Source organism: Mesocricetus auratus, unplaced genomic scaffold (assembly GCF_017639785.1).
Source record: "Mesocricetus auratus isolate SY011 unplaced genomic scaffold, BCM_Maur_2.0 Super-Scaffold_100691, whole genome shotgun sequence".
Classification (NCBI taxonomy): Eukaryota; Metazoa; Chordata; class Mammalia; order Rodentia; family Cricetidae; genus Mesocricetus; species Mesocricetus auratus.
This window is the reverse complement of record NW_024429267.1, coordinates 49,623,820-49,642,976: the sequence shown is the minus strand read 5'-3', so window position 1 is coordinate 49,642,976 and position 19,157 is coordinate 49,623,820.

The window sequence follows — 19,157 nt, the reverse complement described above, 5'->3', positions numbered from 1 at the left end:
TTGATATGCATGCAATGTTTTTATGTTGGATATACATTAGAATAATATTAGTCTCAGAATAATCAATAATTATTGCTTTTATTGTTAAATAACTAGCGACAATAAGTATGTATCTGTTCTATAAGTATTTGGTCTGCTCTTCCAGTGATCTATCCTCTGCAACACTCTACCAGTGACTTATTGTCTGTTGTACTCTAACAGTGACCAACCCTCTGCAATACAATACCAATGACTTACCCTCTGCTACACTCTACCAGTTACCTACCCTCTGCTATAATCTACCAGTGAGCCTAATCTCAAAGTGTTCTTACAGTTTATTGTTAATTCAACATCTTTAATCATCTGTTCAACCTATTCAGATTGTCTATTACTTTGAGGGAACTTTGGGATTTTATGACTCCTAAGAAAGAGTTTAGTTCCTGTGACTTGTCATAATGGAGGTCATAGATTTGTGTATTACTCTATTGTTTTTTTAATATTAATGGAATCAACATCACCTTTGATATTGAAAGTTCATATTTTTGTCTTAGCCCAGCTAAAGTTTTATTGGTGGATGTTGTCTTCTTTTTTTTCTAGTACTCTTGAGTGTATGTTTATTAAAATAGTTAAAACACCACAGAGAAACTTGCCCATTTACTTGTTATTACATGTTCACCATGGCCAGAAAACAAACCAGTAGTGAATTCCATCAATACATAAATGAAGAAAATATATCACATTACCGGAATTTTTATTTACTAAATGACTAATATGTATCACTTGCTTAGATTTGTTCCAATTATTTTAAGTCAGTATGGAACAATAAGTATTTAATTTTTTTATATTTTATTTTCCAGTTAAGAACATACTTTTTGTTTTTAGACTATTTTTCCATTTCTGATTCGGGGGAATTTTTTTCTATTTATTAAGTTTTCTTGCTTTAAGCTTAAATTGATCTTATTTTCATAAGTTAGAGTCCTGGGTTATTGGATTTATATCTTTCTTCCTTTGTCCTCACTTTACTGCTGTTAATTTCCCACTGGACATCCCTGTCACTTAGTCCAATATTTCAATAAGTAGCATTTATTTCATTTCATTCAGATAAAATTTCCCTTGAAACGTTATTTTGTTTGAGTGGTCGGATTTTGCTTTTCTTTTTCTTTGTTTTTGTTTTGTTTTGTTTTTCTTTTGAGATGAAGTTTCATCCTACAGTCAAAATATTTAAAAGCACTATAAGGCTCCCAAGAACTTGCAGCTATTCTCCTGTCTCAGCCTCCTAAGTGGGGGAATTGTAAGTCCATCTACTGTGAACCAGCCTTGGAAGAAATTCAAAGCAGAATAGAAACATGATTTCCTTTATTTTTCATTGCCTATTCTCTCTCTCTCTCTCTCTCTCTCTCTCTCTCTCTCTCTCTCTCTCTCTCTCTCTCTCTCTCTCGTGTGTGTGTGTGTGTGTGTGTGGTTTTTATATGTGTACCACATTGTGTGTGTGTCTCTCTCTGTTTCTCTCTCTGTCTCTGTCTCTGTCTGTGTGTGTGTGTGTGCGTGCATGTGTGTGCGTGTGTGTGCGTGTGTGTGTGTGTGTCTGTGGTTTTCATGTGTGTATCACATTGTGTGTGCAGAAGTCAGAGGACAGCTTTTTGAGATTGGTTCTCTCTTTTCACTTCATTGGTCCTGGCTGGTTTTGGGAATCAAATATAGATCATTTAGCTTGATGGAGGTCATGTTTACCCATTGAGCCATCTTACCTTCTTTCTTATATTTTTTAGTGATTATGTTTAAAAGTCCTGTGTTGTGGACACTTAATTAAGAAGAAGGGAAAAGGGAAGCATTAGAGATATATTAGAAATGCCTTGAAATAGTCTCCTCCTGTGCTCTTGTGTGATGCCCATTGCATTTGTGGCTCCTGCACATAAAAACTACCAGGAGAATGACTGAAAATGGACTTGATTTGATATTAATTAATGCTAATTTAAACTTGTAGACTAAACATAGAATAAATTTCCATTAAATATAATTCTGTTGCCTCCATGAGGCTACATTTCACATTAACAAATGTGTCAAAAAGACATTGTGACATTATTTCTAGACCCACACTTAGAAGCTTCTCCACAGAAAGAAGTAATAAAGTCATTCATTTAAGATGAGTTTTGTTCTTTTGTTGTTTTTCTCTGATGTAACATGGTGATGTGATAATTAATATTTCATATAGATCACTTGACATGACGCTTATCTACTAGTGACCTACCTCTGTTATAATCTACCAGTGAGCCTAATCTCAAAGTGGTTTAATCAAACCAAATCACTGTTTTAATTATTACATGATCGTTTTAACTTTATGATAAAAAAATCAAGTGTGAACAAATTTTTGAATTTTAAGCAAAGAGGGCTGGAGAAATGGCTCAGTAGTTAAGAGTGGGTGCTCCTCCTGTAAGTTCCCCAAGGTGGCTCACAACCTCCTGTAAACACAGCACTAGGATAGTTGATGCATGTGCTGACTACTGTGGGTACCATACACACATGTGCATACTTAAATGCACACACACAAACACGATAAAATTCTTAAATGAATAAACGTAAAGCAAAGACAATGAATATTTTCAAATTTAAAATACATTCAAAAATGATTCAAAATAAATTTCAAAAGACTAAAGGAAAATCATAATTGTAATAACAATATGTGTAGGAATTTCCATTTTTTCTCTATATTATAAACAAAATAAAATGTTAGGGTTAAAAAAAGATAGACAACAGAAAGTCCATATTAAATATATCTTTCAAACAACCCTCCCCCAAGGAAAAAAACTGACAAATATTGCTTCCTAAAATTAAAAGTAAATGTGCAAATTTTCACATTGCTCTTAGAAAGTTTTGGATATGGAACATTGACTTCTCAAAAGTAGATAGGTATTTATCAAAAATAACTTAAAAAGAAATTTAAAATATAGACATGGAAAAGAAAATAGTGAGTTTTAGTCACAATGATTCAGAATGAAAAATGTTGCAACATATCCTACTTTACAAAAAGTGAAAACTTTCGTGAAACCTTTGATTATTCATTGGATAGAGCATCTTCCTAAGAGTAACCATAGGGGGGGGTGGGGGTTGAAGTTGGGCATGGAGATGTACAAATATAATCCAGCACTTGGGAGATGAAAGTGGTAGAATCCTGAGTTCAACAACAGTCTGCAATACAGAGTAAGATCCTTCTTAAAAATGGAGGTAGTGGCAAGTGGTTCAGGGTGAGTATAATTAAAATAATGCATAATGCATGATGTATACCTCAATAGTTAAGATAGAGGAACATGAAATGATGGAAGACTAAGGGGATGGATTCACTCCCTAATCTGAATTGATAATTACATAAAGCTCACAGAAATCAAAACATCACATTATACTTAATAAATATGTAGCACCACTGACTCGATGGCAAACAAATTAAGAACTAATACATAAGTTGAAGTGAGTGATTAGAGTCTGGAGAGTCAAGAAACCAGTTTTGGATGTGGGTGAGACATGGAAATACTAGAGCCCAATCTCTTGTTACATATGGTGGAAACTTTTCATGATAACAATTTTAAAAAATATTGAGAATTCCCTTAGAAATAAAGTGGTTGGAAAATATTCAAAACAGATTATTTTTTATTCTTAAATGACCATGCACTTAAGATTCACAGCCCAGTAAAGAATCCTGTATATGAAACATATCTATTCACAACCTAAAGTGTGTACTTTGATCATATATAAGATAAGGCCTTGTTCTAGCTTGATTTCTATTGCTGTGATAAGACACTATGAACAATGGTAACTAGGAAGGGTGGGGAGAGTTTATTTGGCTTTCAGTACAATGTTCATCCTTATGGAATGCCAAGACAGGGACTCAAGGCAGGAATCTGGAGGCAAGAACAGAAGCAGAGGTAAATGAACATTTCTTTCTGGCTTGGTTCCCATTGCTTTGCTCTGCATACTTTCTTATACCACCTAGGACTTCCTGCCCAGGAGTGCTCAGTGAGCTAAGCATTATGCTTCAACATGTCAAGGATTTTAATTATATATTAGTTCTATTAAGATGGATTTAACTTGACCTGTATTGGATGGAAAATCTGGATTTTTAAATCAATTTAAGCATTGAATGGGGCTGGGGAGATAATAATGTCAATAAAAGTACTTGCTGCACAGACATGAAGACTTAAATTCCATCCCTAGAATCCATACAAAACAAGCCTGACATGGTTATCAGTAGCCTTCCTCTATACCAGTGACACACTGCAAGAGAAATCAGGGAAATAATCCCATCCACAACACACACACACACACACACACACACACACACACACACACACCTCATGGATATTAGGAATAAATTAAACCAGTGAAACAAATGCCTCAACAATGAAAATGTTAAGAAACTGAAGACAGAAATTGAAGAAGATGCTCTATTAGTCAACAAACTACCATGTTCATGAACTGAGAAACTAATCAAAAATATCAATGCCATTCTTCAGATACATAGGAAAAACAATCCAAAATGTTATGTGGAGGTATAGACGACTAGAATAGCCAAAGCAATCCTGAACAAATGAATACCATTGAGGTATCATCACACCTTATTTAAAATAATGCTACAGGGCTATATTAGTAAAAAACAACATGACTCTGGCAGAGGAAAAACAAATATACACGTAGATGTATAGATGCATGAGATAGAATTTAAGAGACAGATAAATAAAAAGACCATATGACTACAGTTCACTGGCTTTTACTGAAAGATGACACAGTTATAATCTGACTAAGTTACTACATTGTCAATAAATGGTCCTAAGATCCTAGTCTTTAACATGTACAGAGACAAGACTTGGCTCCAAATGGGTCAAGATCCTAGAAACTGCCAGAGAATAAAGTAGGAAACCATACTTCAGCATATAGGATTCCTCAATAACAGAGGGAGGGAGAGAGCGAGGGAGGGAGGGAGGGAGGGGAGAGGAAAGGAGGGAGGGAGAAATCAAATAAAGAAGAAAGGAATCCCACCTTACTTAGTAATCTCAGTGCTGAAAGACAAAAGCAGAGAAGTTCCTTGAGTTCCTGGCTACACAATTTAACCCATTGAGCCAACTCCCAGTCATTGAGAGACTCTGTCTCACAAACAAGAGCTTCCCTGGTCTCCATATACATATGCTCAAGTGAACATGCATCCATGCACACAAGAGTTGGATGCCTCAATCACAGCTTTGTTCTGCCATGCATGTACTACATATTAAATTTATCTGTGTTCAAATACCTATAAGACACAGAACACAATGTGTATATTTACTAAAATTGAACAGTATACCTTCTCAAGTTTTGTGAAGTAGCAACAGTTTCTAGAAAGGCTGACAGTGACAGGAGACAGTGAGCTCACATTATTGGAGGATGTTTGTTGGTTCAGTGAAGACTGAGGCTTACAGGTCTTTTGTGTTGCTAATGAAAAGTCAATATTTTCTTTAAACAAAAGCACACTTGTTTATTCAATATTCAGTTATTTTAATTATATGAATAAGTGAAGAGTTGAATAATTCAAATATTCAAAATATCAGTCATAAATGGCAGAATAATTTATTTTCCCTCTCATGTCATGTTGCATATAAACAAGTTGTAGTTCTGAAGAAACCCATTGCTTATGTATGACCTAGTAGGAGTATGTGGGTTCATGTTGAAACTAAAACTTCTGGCAATATTAATAAACTTGTATATTTCTATAATTGGAATCCACAGTTAGAAGGTTTTAAATGTGATTAGCAACACTATATAAATTGTATGGAATTACAGTAACCATTGGATAAACTTAACTATTGGTTATATACCCTTTAATTATGCAAACTATACTTTTAACTTGGCATACACAAAACTGAGTTTTTACATGAAATTTTCTTACTTGAGTAGTTTCAAAACTTATAATTTAACTTTAGTGTCAAATTAAATCTTTTGAAAATTATGAACTAAATTTTGTCTTTAGGAAAAATAAATATTTTAATTTAGGATCCTCTAGAAAAGAAAAGGCTACTCCTGAACATTCTAGAAGGCTGGCTAGCTAATTAGAGCTTTGTACAGTGGGAAGTTAGGTATTGTGAATCTAAAATCATCTTGGGCTATCTTAACAGCCATCCCTTGCTAACCCCTCTATCTGACCTAACACCTCCAACTGTCTGGTCAAATAAAATCTTTTGGAATGTATTAACTTAACAGACCACTAGAACTACAGAAGATAAAGTGCTACCAAATAGCATCTGAAACCTACAGCAGAGACAGCCCGGCTTTGCTATAAGCAACCTATGTGTTGTCCTACTCACTATAGAAGACAAATGTCTTAGCTTATATTGTCCACCTATAATTTATTCAAAAAGTTGGTTGCATTTTAGAGCATGTCATTTGGAGGCACCCAAAAGCTGTGTTCTCAAATCATAACTGACTTGATGTATGGAAATCTCTCATTCATTGTGCGGGTAGAACTGTGATTGGTGTCAAAATACGCCAGACTTATTTCTTGGTGTGTTGATGATTTGAAGTAAACAGTTACAGAGTTTCTGAATGGAAGCTGGGCCTTCGCCTTGTCTGCTGAAGGCAACTAAAACAAGGGCAGATTGCTTGTGTCGGGTCAGGGAAGCAGCACTAACAAGACTCACTCCACCTTGATTCAATCTCACTTAATGCTTTGGGAATCCTGGGACAAAACCAGCCAGATCATGTGGGCCCATTTCCCTGAGCTGGACCTGAGCTTCATTTCTGTTCCTTCAAGTTCACTGAAGGTGCTACACTGTGGCTTTGAGAGTCAGCTGTGGTCTGAACACGTTCTAACCTAACTCTATTGAGGGTAAAGTATTAGCAGCTGACCCTACGCCCTTTGGAAGGCACACTGGATTCTGCGTTCCATGGCCTGACTCATGATGCAATCTTGCCTCAGAGTCAGGTAGAGGTGCTGGAGGGTCTTTTGGCTTCACTGACTCTTAGCAACAAACCACCCTAAGCCCACTTGGAGACCCATCCCACCCATGCCCCTCAGTTCTTATCTTTTACTCTTGGCCAATAATCATGCAGACACTATGTTACTTTTCCTTTAGCTAACAACCATCTTACCAGGTGGGGTGGTTTGATTAAGAATGGCTTCCATAGGTGCATATGTTTGAATACGTAGTCTTCATTTGGCTTTGTTGGAGGAGGTGTGTCACTGGCAGCAGACTTTTGAGGTATGAAAAGTTGGCTGTAATTCCCAGCATTCTCTCTGCCTCCTGCTTGTTAGTTCTCAGAAGCTGCTCCACACCATGCCTGCCTACATGACTACTGCCATGTTACCTATTATAATGGTCATGAGCTCTGTCCCTTCTGAACTGTAAGCCCCAGTCAACCCTTCCTTCCATAAGTTGGCTTGGCCATGGTTTTCTCATAGCAACAGAAGACTAACTAATCACAAGGTATTGTTATTTTGATTTAAACTTCCCCAATAATTAGTGATATTGGTCACTGTCTCATGTTTCTGTTAAGCCTTTGCTGTTTTTTATTTTGGGGTGATCTGGAGATTCAGAAACAGTGTTTGAGTGTGTGAGGCCAGTGTTCTACCCCGAACCACTGATTTGGGCATTTTCAAGTCTTCTATGAAGGTGCTTACTCAAAATTTTTGCCCCTTTAAAACTGACTTATTGGGTTACCTCACTCATGATGGTTTCTTCTAGTGCCATTCATTTGCCTGCAAATTTCAAGATTCCATTGTTTTTTTTCCACTGAGTAGTATTACATTGTGTAAATGTACCACATTTTCTCTATCCACTCTTCAGTTGTGGGGCATCTAGGTTACTTCCAGGATCAAACTCTTACAAATAATGCTGCTATGAACATAGTGGAACAGACATCCTTGTTGTATGAATGGGCATCTTTTGGGTATATGCCTAAGAGTGGAATTGCTGGGTTGTGTGCTAGTCTGATTCCCATTTTCCTGAGGAATCTCCATACTAATTTCCAAAGTGGCTGTAAAAGTTTGCACTCCCACCAGCAAGTGGAAGGCACTTGAAGAAACCATCTTGAGTGAGGTAACCCAGTCACAAAAAGACAAACATGAACCTTCATCCAGTGACTGATGGAAGCAGAGACAGATACTCATAGCTAAACACTGAACTGACCCACAGGAACCCAGTGACAGAGATGGAAGAGTGATGAACAAATGGGTCAAGACCTTGCTGGTGAGACCCACAAAGACAGCTGACTGGACCAGGGGGAACTCTTGAACCCCAGACTGATGGCTAAGAAGCCAACAGGGGACTGATCCAAACTCCATGAATGGAGTGTCAGTGAGGAGGCCTCAGAAATCTCTGAGGCCTTGGGTAGTAGATTAGTGTTCACCATGGCATACAAATGAACTTTGGGAGCCCATTCCATATGGAGGGATGCTCTCTCAGCCTGCACACATGGGGAAAGGCCTAGGTCCTGTCCTGGATGAAATGACAGACTCTAGCGATCCCCCACAAGGAGGGCCTCACACTCCCTGGGGAAAGATGTGGGGATTGGTTTGGGGGTGATGGAGGGGGCGCTGGGAGGAAGAGTGTGGGGAGCTGGGATTGACACTTGAAGCGTGCATGTTTCTAATTTAAATAAAAATAAATAAATACTGACTTATTTGGACTTTTTATTTTTTCCTTTTATTTCTTTACTTCCTTATTTTTAAATGCTATTACTTTGCATGAGTTCTTTATGTAATGTGCATATTAATAATTTATTAGCTATAGGGTTGCAAATACTTAGTGCCATACATAGACTATCTTTTCATTCCTTTGTTTGGTTTTTTAAATAATTTTCTGCATTGGGCAGAAGCTTTTAACTATATGGTAGCTCCATGTGCTTTGGTTTTGCTTTTGTTGTTATACATTGGGGTTTTGCATTCTCCTACCTCTTCCCTTTTAAAATTTGAGCATTTTCCCTGTTGCTTATTACTCTTTTCTCCATTGGCTTATAAATTATTAATTCTATTTTTATTTTAATATCAGTTGCCTCAATAAAAAAGCAAATAACCCTGCATGTGTCTATGCATTTCTTGAAGTACACAGAATAAGTGATCATGGAATATTAATTTCCACATTATACTTCCTTATGCTAATTTCCCCTTTCCTTGAGAGAATGTGGGGTTTCACTGAAGATACTTTCTTTCCACTCGTGCTTGTTCTCCTTGGAAGATTACTCCTAGTATTTATTGTGTCTCATGCATAAGAAACAAGGGGTGAAACAGGAATTTGAGCATACAGGGCTCATGTTTTCCCTTATTGCCATTCTTCCCCATGCAGTACTTCTACAGTTGTGACACCTTTGTGCTGCAGCCTACGAACAGTTGCAGCCTATGGGCAGCCAGCCTTGTCCAGGTAACGCTTCCAAGAAATAAGAGCAGCACATTAGCTAGATTCCTGGATAACAATGGATGGTTATTTTTTCCTCTGTGGAATATTGCAAGGGTCCGCTTGCACACAGGTTCTCTTCTTTTGTTATCTTTCCTTTTGCTACTAATTAGTATCATATAAGATTCTTCTGCTCAAAGTTTGGTATGTCATTGTAGATGGCATAACAATAGCCATTTTTTAAGACATGGTGCATGTGTGTGTCAGTGGGTGTGTTTGATTCTGTATATGTGTTTGAGTATGTACATTTGAGAGAATGAATACAGGACTGTATGTGAGTGTGTGAGGCTATTTGTGTGAGTGAGCTTGTGTGAGCATATGTCAATGTGTCTGTGCTTTTGTGTATCAATAAATATTTCTGTGTAAGTGCCTTGCTAGTGAGTATATATGTGGGCTTGTGTGTGTGTGTGTGTGAGAGAGAGAGAGAGAGAGAGAGAGAGAGAGAGAGAGAGAGAGAGTCTATATATGAGTGTGAGTATGCATAAGTGTGAGTGTCTCTCTGCCTGGACGCTGGACGGAAAACAACATGAACTTCTCTAAACATTATAGCATGCAGCTTCTTCTCGTTTTCTCTGGATTTTGACAGTTTCTATTCCCATAAATATTCAGTGCTTTTGTTGTTGTTTTATAAAATTTCCTCCATCTTTCCTTTCTTCTCTTTTTTAAATATATGTACATAGAGAAAAGCTTTCAAAATTCATTATATTCATTGTCACATCTTTTACTCCCCAGTCAATGAGCAGAACACAGAAGATCTTACAGCCATCCAAGACTGTAAGGAACAGAACACACCAGTTAACACGTTTAGCACACACACACACGTATGCCAGTGCACACACACTCTTTTCCATTGTAAAAGTCCATCTCGGTAGGTTTTTGTGCTAGGCACTGTCTTATCGCACAGAAGTGGGAAGGAGGAGCAATGAGGGGCTAATGCTTCAAATCTGGAGTCATTTTTCCTCATTTCCTCCATTTAGAGGTTTTTTTTCCTTAGCAAACTTCAGAAGGGAAGCTGATTTCAATAGCCTGGAGGGACACATTTCATGAGCCAGGGGACTGACAGATCTGCGCTGAACTCCAGAAGATTCCTGTGTAAATTCCTCTGCATGCCGCCACACACCAGGCTCCCAGGGCAAGGCTTCTTCAGTAATAAAGAGTCCTCGCTGTGGCAAAGCAGTCATCAGCTTATGCAAATTCCTGTGGGTACCAAGGAGGGGGTTAGTTAAGCTGCCTATTAGTTTATTATTGCTGAAAGAAATAAACGTGAAGAATCACAAAAGGAAAGGGGTGAGGAGAATTAAGGATCCAATAACAGTGAGAGTTTGCTGCCCAGGTTGTGTCTCTTGCTGTGTTGGAATCGTTTTTCTTTGTCGACATCCTTGAGTTCGGCTATTTTTAGTGTCTCTTTAATAATTGAGCTGTAGCGATTGCACTTGGCAACTGGAACAGGCAGGGAAAACAGCAGCTCAAAGAAACAGTGTGGTGGTCATGATTTAATTTGGATTGCATCACAGAGCACACCTTCCTTCCAGGTAGAATGGAGGGGTGGGGACCAGAAGTGAAGAAAGACCCAGAAAAGCAAATCTGGCAGCTTGCTGTGGTTCTACTGTGAGCACGGGCATCTGAGATATGGAGGGGGTGCTGTTACTTTGTTTAAAATCAGGCTGAGAAGGTCATTGTTTGCCCAGGTCTTTAGACTTAGGAAAAAAGTGGAGAATGAAAAACTAGGTGTGGTTTGTGCCGGGAGCTCTAGCATTCAGGAGGCTGGCACAGGTGGATTGCTATGAGTTTGAGGCCAGCATGCAGCTCACAGTGAGTTTCTGCCAGTAAGACCCCATCTCAAGCAAACAAAACCTCTAACCTATCAGAGCACATGGTAGGTGGAACAGGAAGATCAGGAGTTCAAAATCAACTCTGGCTGCAGGAGACCCTGTCTTCAGAAACACACAAGGGCTGGGTTGATGTCTCCATGGTTAATAGTGCTTGCTATGCAAGTATGAAGAACTGCATTGAAACCCCCAGGATGCAAGTAAAAGGCCAGGCCTGGCTGCCTTTGTGTCTGTATCCACAGCGAGGATTGCCAGACTAACTGGAGGTTCGGTGAGAAATGCTGTCTCAAGGGAATAAGATGGGGAGTGATGGAGAAGGACATCTGAAGACTTCTCTAACAGCTTCGCAGGTGTGAGCATACACACCCCCGTGCACATACATACATACACAAAACACACACACTTAAAAATGGAAATTGAAAATACAGAAACACTAACTTTCTTGACATTTAAGAATATCTTTGCTGTGTATGAATATTTTGCCTGCACGTATCTATGTGCACCACCCTCATTTATGGTACTCTTGGAGGTCAGAAAAGGGTGTTGGCTCTTTCTAGAATTGGAGTTACAGACAGTTGTGAGCCACCATACTGGTGCTGGGAATTGAACTCTGGTCCTTTGGAAAAGGATCAAGTGCTCTTAACCACTGAGGTGTCACCCCTGTCCCTTCCTTAGACATCTGCAGAGCATAGTCTTTCTCTTGCACATTCTGTTAGTGCTGGCCCTACAGGAGGTGAGGAAGGCAGGCATGGGAATTGCTTAGCAACCTGAAATTATCCTTGGCTTGGGCTATACACACATGTCTTCTAATGAATAAAATAGCTTTCACCCCAAGGGAATAAAAGGGATGGGTTATTCTAGATCCAAACATGAGTCACCATGGCCTAGGGACACAGTCTTAGTTTCTTCAAATTCCAATGATCCAGTGAAGTGATTTTATGAAGTTTTTTAGAAATTGAACAAAGAAAGCCATAAATCAAGATGCTTTCCAAATGTGTTAGTAAAAATAATATAGAGGTGATTACAGCAAAGGAGGAAAGTTCTGTTACAGTCTCCAAAACGGTCTGATGAACTCTTAGCTTTGGGTTTAGTGGGAGCTACAACAGCTAAATGAAACATTTCAAGATTTTATCTGATAGTTACAAGGATATTAGATAAGACAGAAATGGAAATGGAATACCTAGCAAGAGAGCTAAAGATAGCCCCAAATAAATTTTATGTAGGTTCTTAACCTGCAACATTCCAAACTTTCCATGGTCTTGAAGATCTAATCAGTTAACCACCATTGTGGAAGGCTCAGGTTTCAGAAGCTTTTCGTCATTTACTCTTCTAAGAATGCACTTGTCATGTAAGACCCTTAGTTGCACATACTATGTGCGCACATACACTTGCCCACACACACTTACATACATGCACATGCACACACACACAAACCTCTGATCAATGAATGTACCTGGAAACCTGCTGGAAACTCAGAACCCACAGGCTGTGCGATAATTAAAATCAGATGCATCATGGAAAGGGACTAGCGGCATGAGTACCAATAATGGGCCAACACTATTGGGTACTCCCAAGTCCAATCCCAAACCCTTTATCAAATTACCCAATTTAGGCTGCTCTGCATGTTGTGGAGCACATGTCATTTTGCTGGAAATATCGACTGTGCTGCCGGCTCTCTTCCAGTCTGAGTCTGCAGAGCCTACAGGGAAAACAAGGCTTGCCAAATGGAGGCTTCGTAAGAGCTATATATTTGATCAGCAGAGACACAGAGTCTCACTAATTCAGGCCAATGAAAAATGAATATGATTATTTCTGATGAATTTAATGATCAAATTAATTAGACAACTACCAAAGAGCCTGTGTCAGCTTGTGGTTAGGCAGACACTGAGAATTGATGATAGTGTGAGATTTTTTTCATTTTACTTTTGCTTTTATTGCTTGAAATATTTCTTTCTCTTTCCCTTTCCTTTCAATAATCTCTTTGCCCTGCACCTGCTCCAGATGCTTTTTTGACTCCCAACCCCCCGCTAACTTCTCCTATGCATTCTCCCTGGAGTGTTAGGTAATAGGAAGGTTCCCAAGTTAAAACAGGTTGGTGTGCCATATCCAGGAGTCTTCAGTGTGACAATGGAAATTTGTGCCACTGCATAGGTATCACACATAATATAGGTAATGTGAATTGCTACCTAGGATTGTTTACATGACCAAGTGCCTGTTAGTTATCAAAATAGCCATCCATGCTGGGTGTGTTGATATACATCTGTTATCCCAGAACTTTTGGAGGCAGAGTCAGAAACATCAGGAGTTCAAGACCAACCTGGACTCTATAAGACTACCTCAAAAAATATTTTCAAGTCATTAATTTAAAAGCTATTCTGGGGAAATTTAGTAATCGAGAGCCAGTTTAAAGAAAAAAAACAATTTTCATATCTCTTAAAGATTTGGATAGTATCAATTGATGCTTTCTTTTCTGTAGAACAGAAAAGGTATCTGTGGGTATCTGGCTAACACATCAGCTCTGACATGTACATTTAAACACCTGACCCCTACTGGCTTGCCATGTAGTCAAAGACAAAGGGTTGAGAAACTAGAATAATCCAGCTTGTATTACTTACTTTCCCCATTGTTGTGATAAAACACCTGACGGGAGGATGGAGAATTTGAAGGAAGAAGCATTTATTGCAGCTCACAGTTGAGGGAGTACAATCCACCATGATAGGAAGCCATGTAAACAGGAGCTCAAGGCAGGCAGATGGCACGTGGCATCCACAATCAGGAAGCAGAGGAAGATGAGTGATGCTGCTTCTCAGATCACAATTTTTTTCTCAGTCTCAGATTCCTGCCCATAGAATGATGCCACCCAGGTTGAGGATGAGTCATCCTATCTCCACTAACTTTGTCATGAGAATCCCCTAGAGCTTTCTCCAGAGGATAACCCAAGCTAGGTAATTCCTCACAGGCATAGGCAGAGGTTCCTTTCCTGGCCTATTCTAGGTCCCTTCAATCTGACAATAAAAGCAAGGCACCACACATTTTGAACAGCTCCAATCTGGTAGATAACTAGATGATCTCATTGTTATTATGGTGTTAACTTTTGACTGGAAATGGCTGATAGGTTGACTCGATAGAAATCAGTAAACACAAGATACGAGAGTGTTGTAAGACCTGTCTGTGGAGTCTACCTATGATTAATTGATTGATGATTGATGTCTATGAGCTGTTCAACATTCTGAGCATACGGGATCTGTCTTCTCCTGGCAACCAAAGGCAATGGATATAGTCCAGACACCTGCAAGCACTTAGAGCAATGCCCACTTCAGGTTAACAGCCTGTCTTTCCTAAAAGAAAAGGTCCTCTCTGGCAGTGTATGGCCATAACCCTGCAACTCAAGATGAAATATGATGAGTTTCAAAGGTCCCAAACTTGAGAGCTAAGGCTTGTTCAACTCTGGCTCCAGAACATAGTTGTAGCCTGAAGCAATTTGTAGTGTGCCTGTAACAATTTATTCCAGACACACTGACTCAGAAACAATGGAAATGTATTGCCTCCCGGTCTCCAATTCAGGAAGCCAAAAGTCCAAAGTCATCCTCACTTTCCCTGAATCCAGGCATCAGTAGGGCTGACCACTTGTGGAATCTGCAGGGAGAATCTGGCATTGCTCTCTAGTTTTGTTCTACTGTTTGTGGCTCTTGGCATGTGTAGTTTGTGAAACCATACTCCATCTGTACTTTAGCATCAACCTGACTGTCACATCTCCCTCTGCCTCATGCTCGCTTACAAGGATACCTTTCATTCAATGTAAGGATAACTCAGCCTGCAATAATTTTCCATTTCATGCTGCTGAACTCATTATGTCTATACAGATTCCTTTTCCACATAAGAGACTATTTTCAGCTTCAGGGATTATAATGGAGATAAAAATGACATTTGGACAGCTACTTTTCAGCAAACTCTACAACCCCCATCCAATACAAGATACCTACAGACCCCACGGATATTCTGCATGCAACACCTTGCTTTGCTGCTGTTGTTTCTTTCATGGTGGTAGTAAAAAACAGAGTACCTACGACTCCTTGAGGCGCCATCACAATATTTATCTATTACATGGAGATAATAATTTCATTTGACTAAGCAACAGGTATTCACCCATTTAGAACTTGTATTTGTTCTATATAATCAGCCTGCTCTTAATGCTGTGTTACTTAGAAAGGAGGAGAAATGCATAATGAGTGGAGAACACATTCAATGTCTAAGAGGTAATTATTAGTAAAATCATGTTAATGCCTTCAAAAGGTCAAGTCCCTAGCCTCTACTTTAACCTGTCTCCTAGTATGTGATTTATCCTGACTGACTCAGCTCACAGACAATCTCAACCTTTAGATATGAAGTATTTATTCAGCTTATCCATGAAGATGGGCTAACGCCAATGCTGTTTGGATGAAGACAAAATTTCCCTTTTCCTTCCTTCTCATTCTTCCATTCTGTTACCTTTCTTTCACATTCCTTCATTCTTTCCCTCCTCTGTCACCCATTTTTTCATTACATTCCCTTCCTTCCCTCTCTCTCTCTCTCTCTCTCTCTCTCTCTCTCTCTCTCTCTCTCCATCTCTCTCTCTCTAATCATTTTATTTTGCGACAGGATCTTTCTATATGGCCCAAGCTGTCCTCAAACGAGTGATCTCCTGCTGAAGCCTTCCCAGTGCTAAGATTACAAGAAGTGCTACCATGCCCAATAGTTTACTACCTTTAACTTGAATACATATTACAGAGGAAGATCGAGAAGATAATACAGTGTGTGATGGAGGAGGGGGGAATGTAAAAAAATTAAAAAAGAAATTGGATTTCCAAAATTGGAATCAAAAGTCAACTAAAAATTATTTAAAATAAACAAGTGAAAATTGGGATGGACATTCCATGTGTTAAAATACACATCCATCTCAAAACTTCCTTGCAAGGACTCTTTTTACTATTTAGTTGCTGGATGCTCATAAAACCCCAGCAAGGTTTTGATGCAAATCTAAACAAGAGTTTCAATGAGCGAAAATCAGCAGGGTGAGGAGAAAGTATTTATGCAATAGCTCATGAGTTCTCACCATGAAGAAACCAACAAAATGCTCAACAACCCAGGAACTTGTGCTGGTCTTCTGAAAGCAGACACTGTACTCTTTAATTCTCATCTGAGAATCCATGGGAACATGATCAGGAGGTCACCACCATGGATAAGAATGAATGGAGAGACAAAGGCACTAAATGTTTACTACTTGAATGCACCTCTGCACACATACTTTAAGTTAGGCATTTGGTAAATTATGTTAACTTAATAAGAAAACAAAAGTGAAGAAAATATGTTAAGACAGAGATATCTATCCAGGCCAACAGCAAGCTGTGGAAATGTGTTCTTTCAATTCATAATGTAAACAGTAATGCTATACAACAGGAAATGGGAAAGTTGTCCTCTTTAATTGTGAATGTGTGGGTTTTCATGTGTGTGTGTGTGAGTGTGTGAGTGTGTGTATGTGTGTGTGTGTGTGTGTGCTTATGGGTGTGTTCTTTCTGTCTTTCACATTAGCAAGAACTGGAATTAAGTGATGGATGGACCTTTGTAAACAGATCTCTGTGAAAAAGAATAACTACAAATAAAGACTCAACTCTTCACAAAGTACATGTATTGGATGTCCCTTCCCTAGAGGGGGAGGGCTTATGCAGATTTCCAGGCGAACTTTTGAAGAACATTATATCCATTCCTTCCAACTAAGGTGCAGCAGCAGTTTCTCCCACAAATACCATCTGCTAGGATAGCATACCTGTTTAAAAATGAGAACTACAGTTCCTTGAAAAATGTTTTGTTTTGTTCTCATGGGAAATGAATTCCTCTTTTACTTTCTTTTTTTCTGGCAAAAGCAGCAAAACTCTAACCACCATGCTTGCATTTTAAGCTACATACATTTTGTTAAATAATAGCATTTTTCTCAGATTAAGAAGTAAACCATATTCATTACAAGGTCTTTGGAAATCTGAATAATTGAAAAGTAAATATATCATTTCCCAGAAGTTCCAACAGTGACAAATGACCATTATTAGTATTAACTACATTCCCTTTGAGGCTTCTTGCTATTTACATGAATACACAATGTAGTATCAGGGTATGTAGAATATCAGCTTCCATCCATTGTAGTGTGCGTCAAATCACTAGAGTTTTCTGTACCCAAATATTAGTTTATGTCAAATCACTAGAGTTTTCTGAACTTAAATATTCTTCTTCAAGATTTAATTGTAGAAATAACATGTTTCTCTTTTAATATTAATATTATTCTGGGTTCTTCAAAGAAACCATACCATAGTATATATGTACATAACTAGAGTCACCTGGGAAGAGAGATCCTCGGCTGAAGAATTGCAGCCATTGGCCTGTGACATTATCTGGAAGCATTTCTTGATTGCTAACTTATATAGGTTGGCCCAGCCTACTCTGGGAGATGCCACTTCTGGGCACATAGACCTAGGATGTATAAGAAAGCTATCTGAACATAAACCAGAGAGAGTAAGCCAGTAAGAAACATTTTCCCTTGATCTCAGCCTCAGCTCCATCCTCTATGTTCCTGCTCTAACGTCCCTCACTGGTAAACCTGTAGGCCAAATTACCATGTTGCCTTTGGTAATGGTGTTTATCAGAGCAACAGAAATCAAACTAAAATGATACAAATGTATACATAGCTATGTGTGTACATATACGCTTGGACAGGGTAGTGGAAGAGAAGGACAAAGAAAGCAGGGTATTTACTATGAAAGGAAAATGGCCAATGGCTATAGAGACTGCTTAGTAGGGAAAGGTCCTGCCACAGATGTATGAGGACCTGAGTCAGTATCCCCAGAACCCACATAATGCTGGATGTGGCCACATGCATCTATAACCCCAGGGATCCAACAGTGAGATGAGGGCAGAGAAAAGAACAGCCAGAGTTCACAGGGCAGACACCTGTGAGTGCACATGAACCACAGAGACCTTTCCTCAAACAAGGTAGAAGTTAATGACTGATGCTCCTAAGAGCAGACTCACACAAGTTTACGCAGTGATGAATCAACTACAGAATTATCTATTTCTAAATGGCATGTGATTCTATGCAGACACTGGGAAAAGGGAAAAAACCACAGTAGTAAAGCACACACTCAACAGTTTTCAGAGGTGCCATGAATTCTGTTTCCAGCTCACTGAATGCAAATAGGAAGTAGTTTGATCATTGTACTGGAAATTTTTAAGATTTCCTGTGCCTAAAACTGAGCCAGCCTTGCAATGATTATTTCTAAGTAAAGGGATGGGGAGGTGAAGAAGGGATGAGATTAATCCCCAAATACTCTTTGTTAGTGTATGCTGTGGTGCTTAAGCCATTTGCAGCTATTGGCAGTCTTTTATGGCAAGCTAAAAGTTAATGCTATTTTCCCTCTATGGGTTTGAGAAAGCACAGTGCCTGGAGTGGTCTCCAGTTTATTTATACACTAGCAGCCGCAGCTGTGGTGTTGAGACACCAGAGCTGCCAGCTCTGCACACACCTGTTGCTGAAGGGAAACCGGAGCCCCTTAGGCAGGGGTCACGGAGTTTGGAATGATGGCGGCTCTGAGATACTAGATCTCTGACAGTTGGGATGTATTTAAGGACAGCTGTGCCAGTGGCACAGGCATCTATGCTGGGGTGCCCCCTCCCCTGGCCCTCTGTCAAACTGATCTTGTGCTTCACCCATGGACAGCTGTCTTCATATGGTTTTGTGTTGCTGAAACAGAGTGTCACAGTCTGGGTAATCGCTAAAGAAATTTAATTATTTCTCAGAGTTCTAAACCTGAAAAGTCTTCTATCCAGATGCTGTTACCTGGTGATGGCCCTTCAGCTCTACCACCACATGGTGGAGGTGCCCCAAGACAAGAGTGGAGAGGGTAGTTCAAGATAC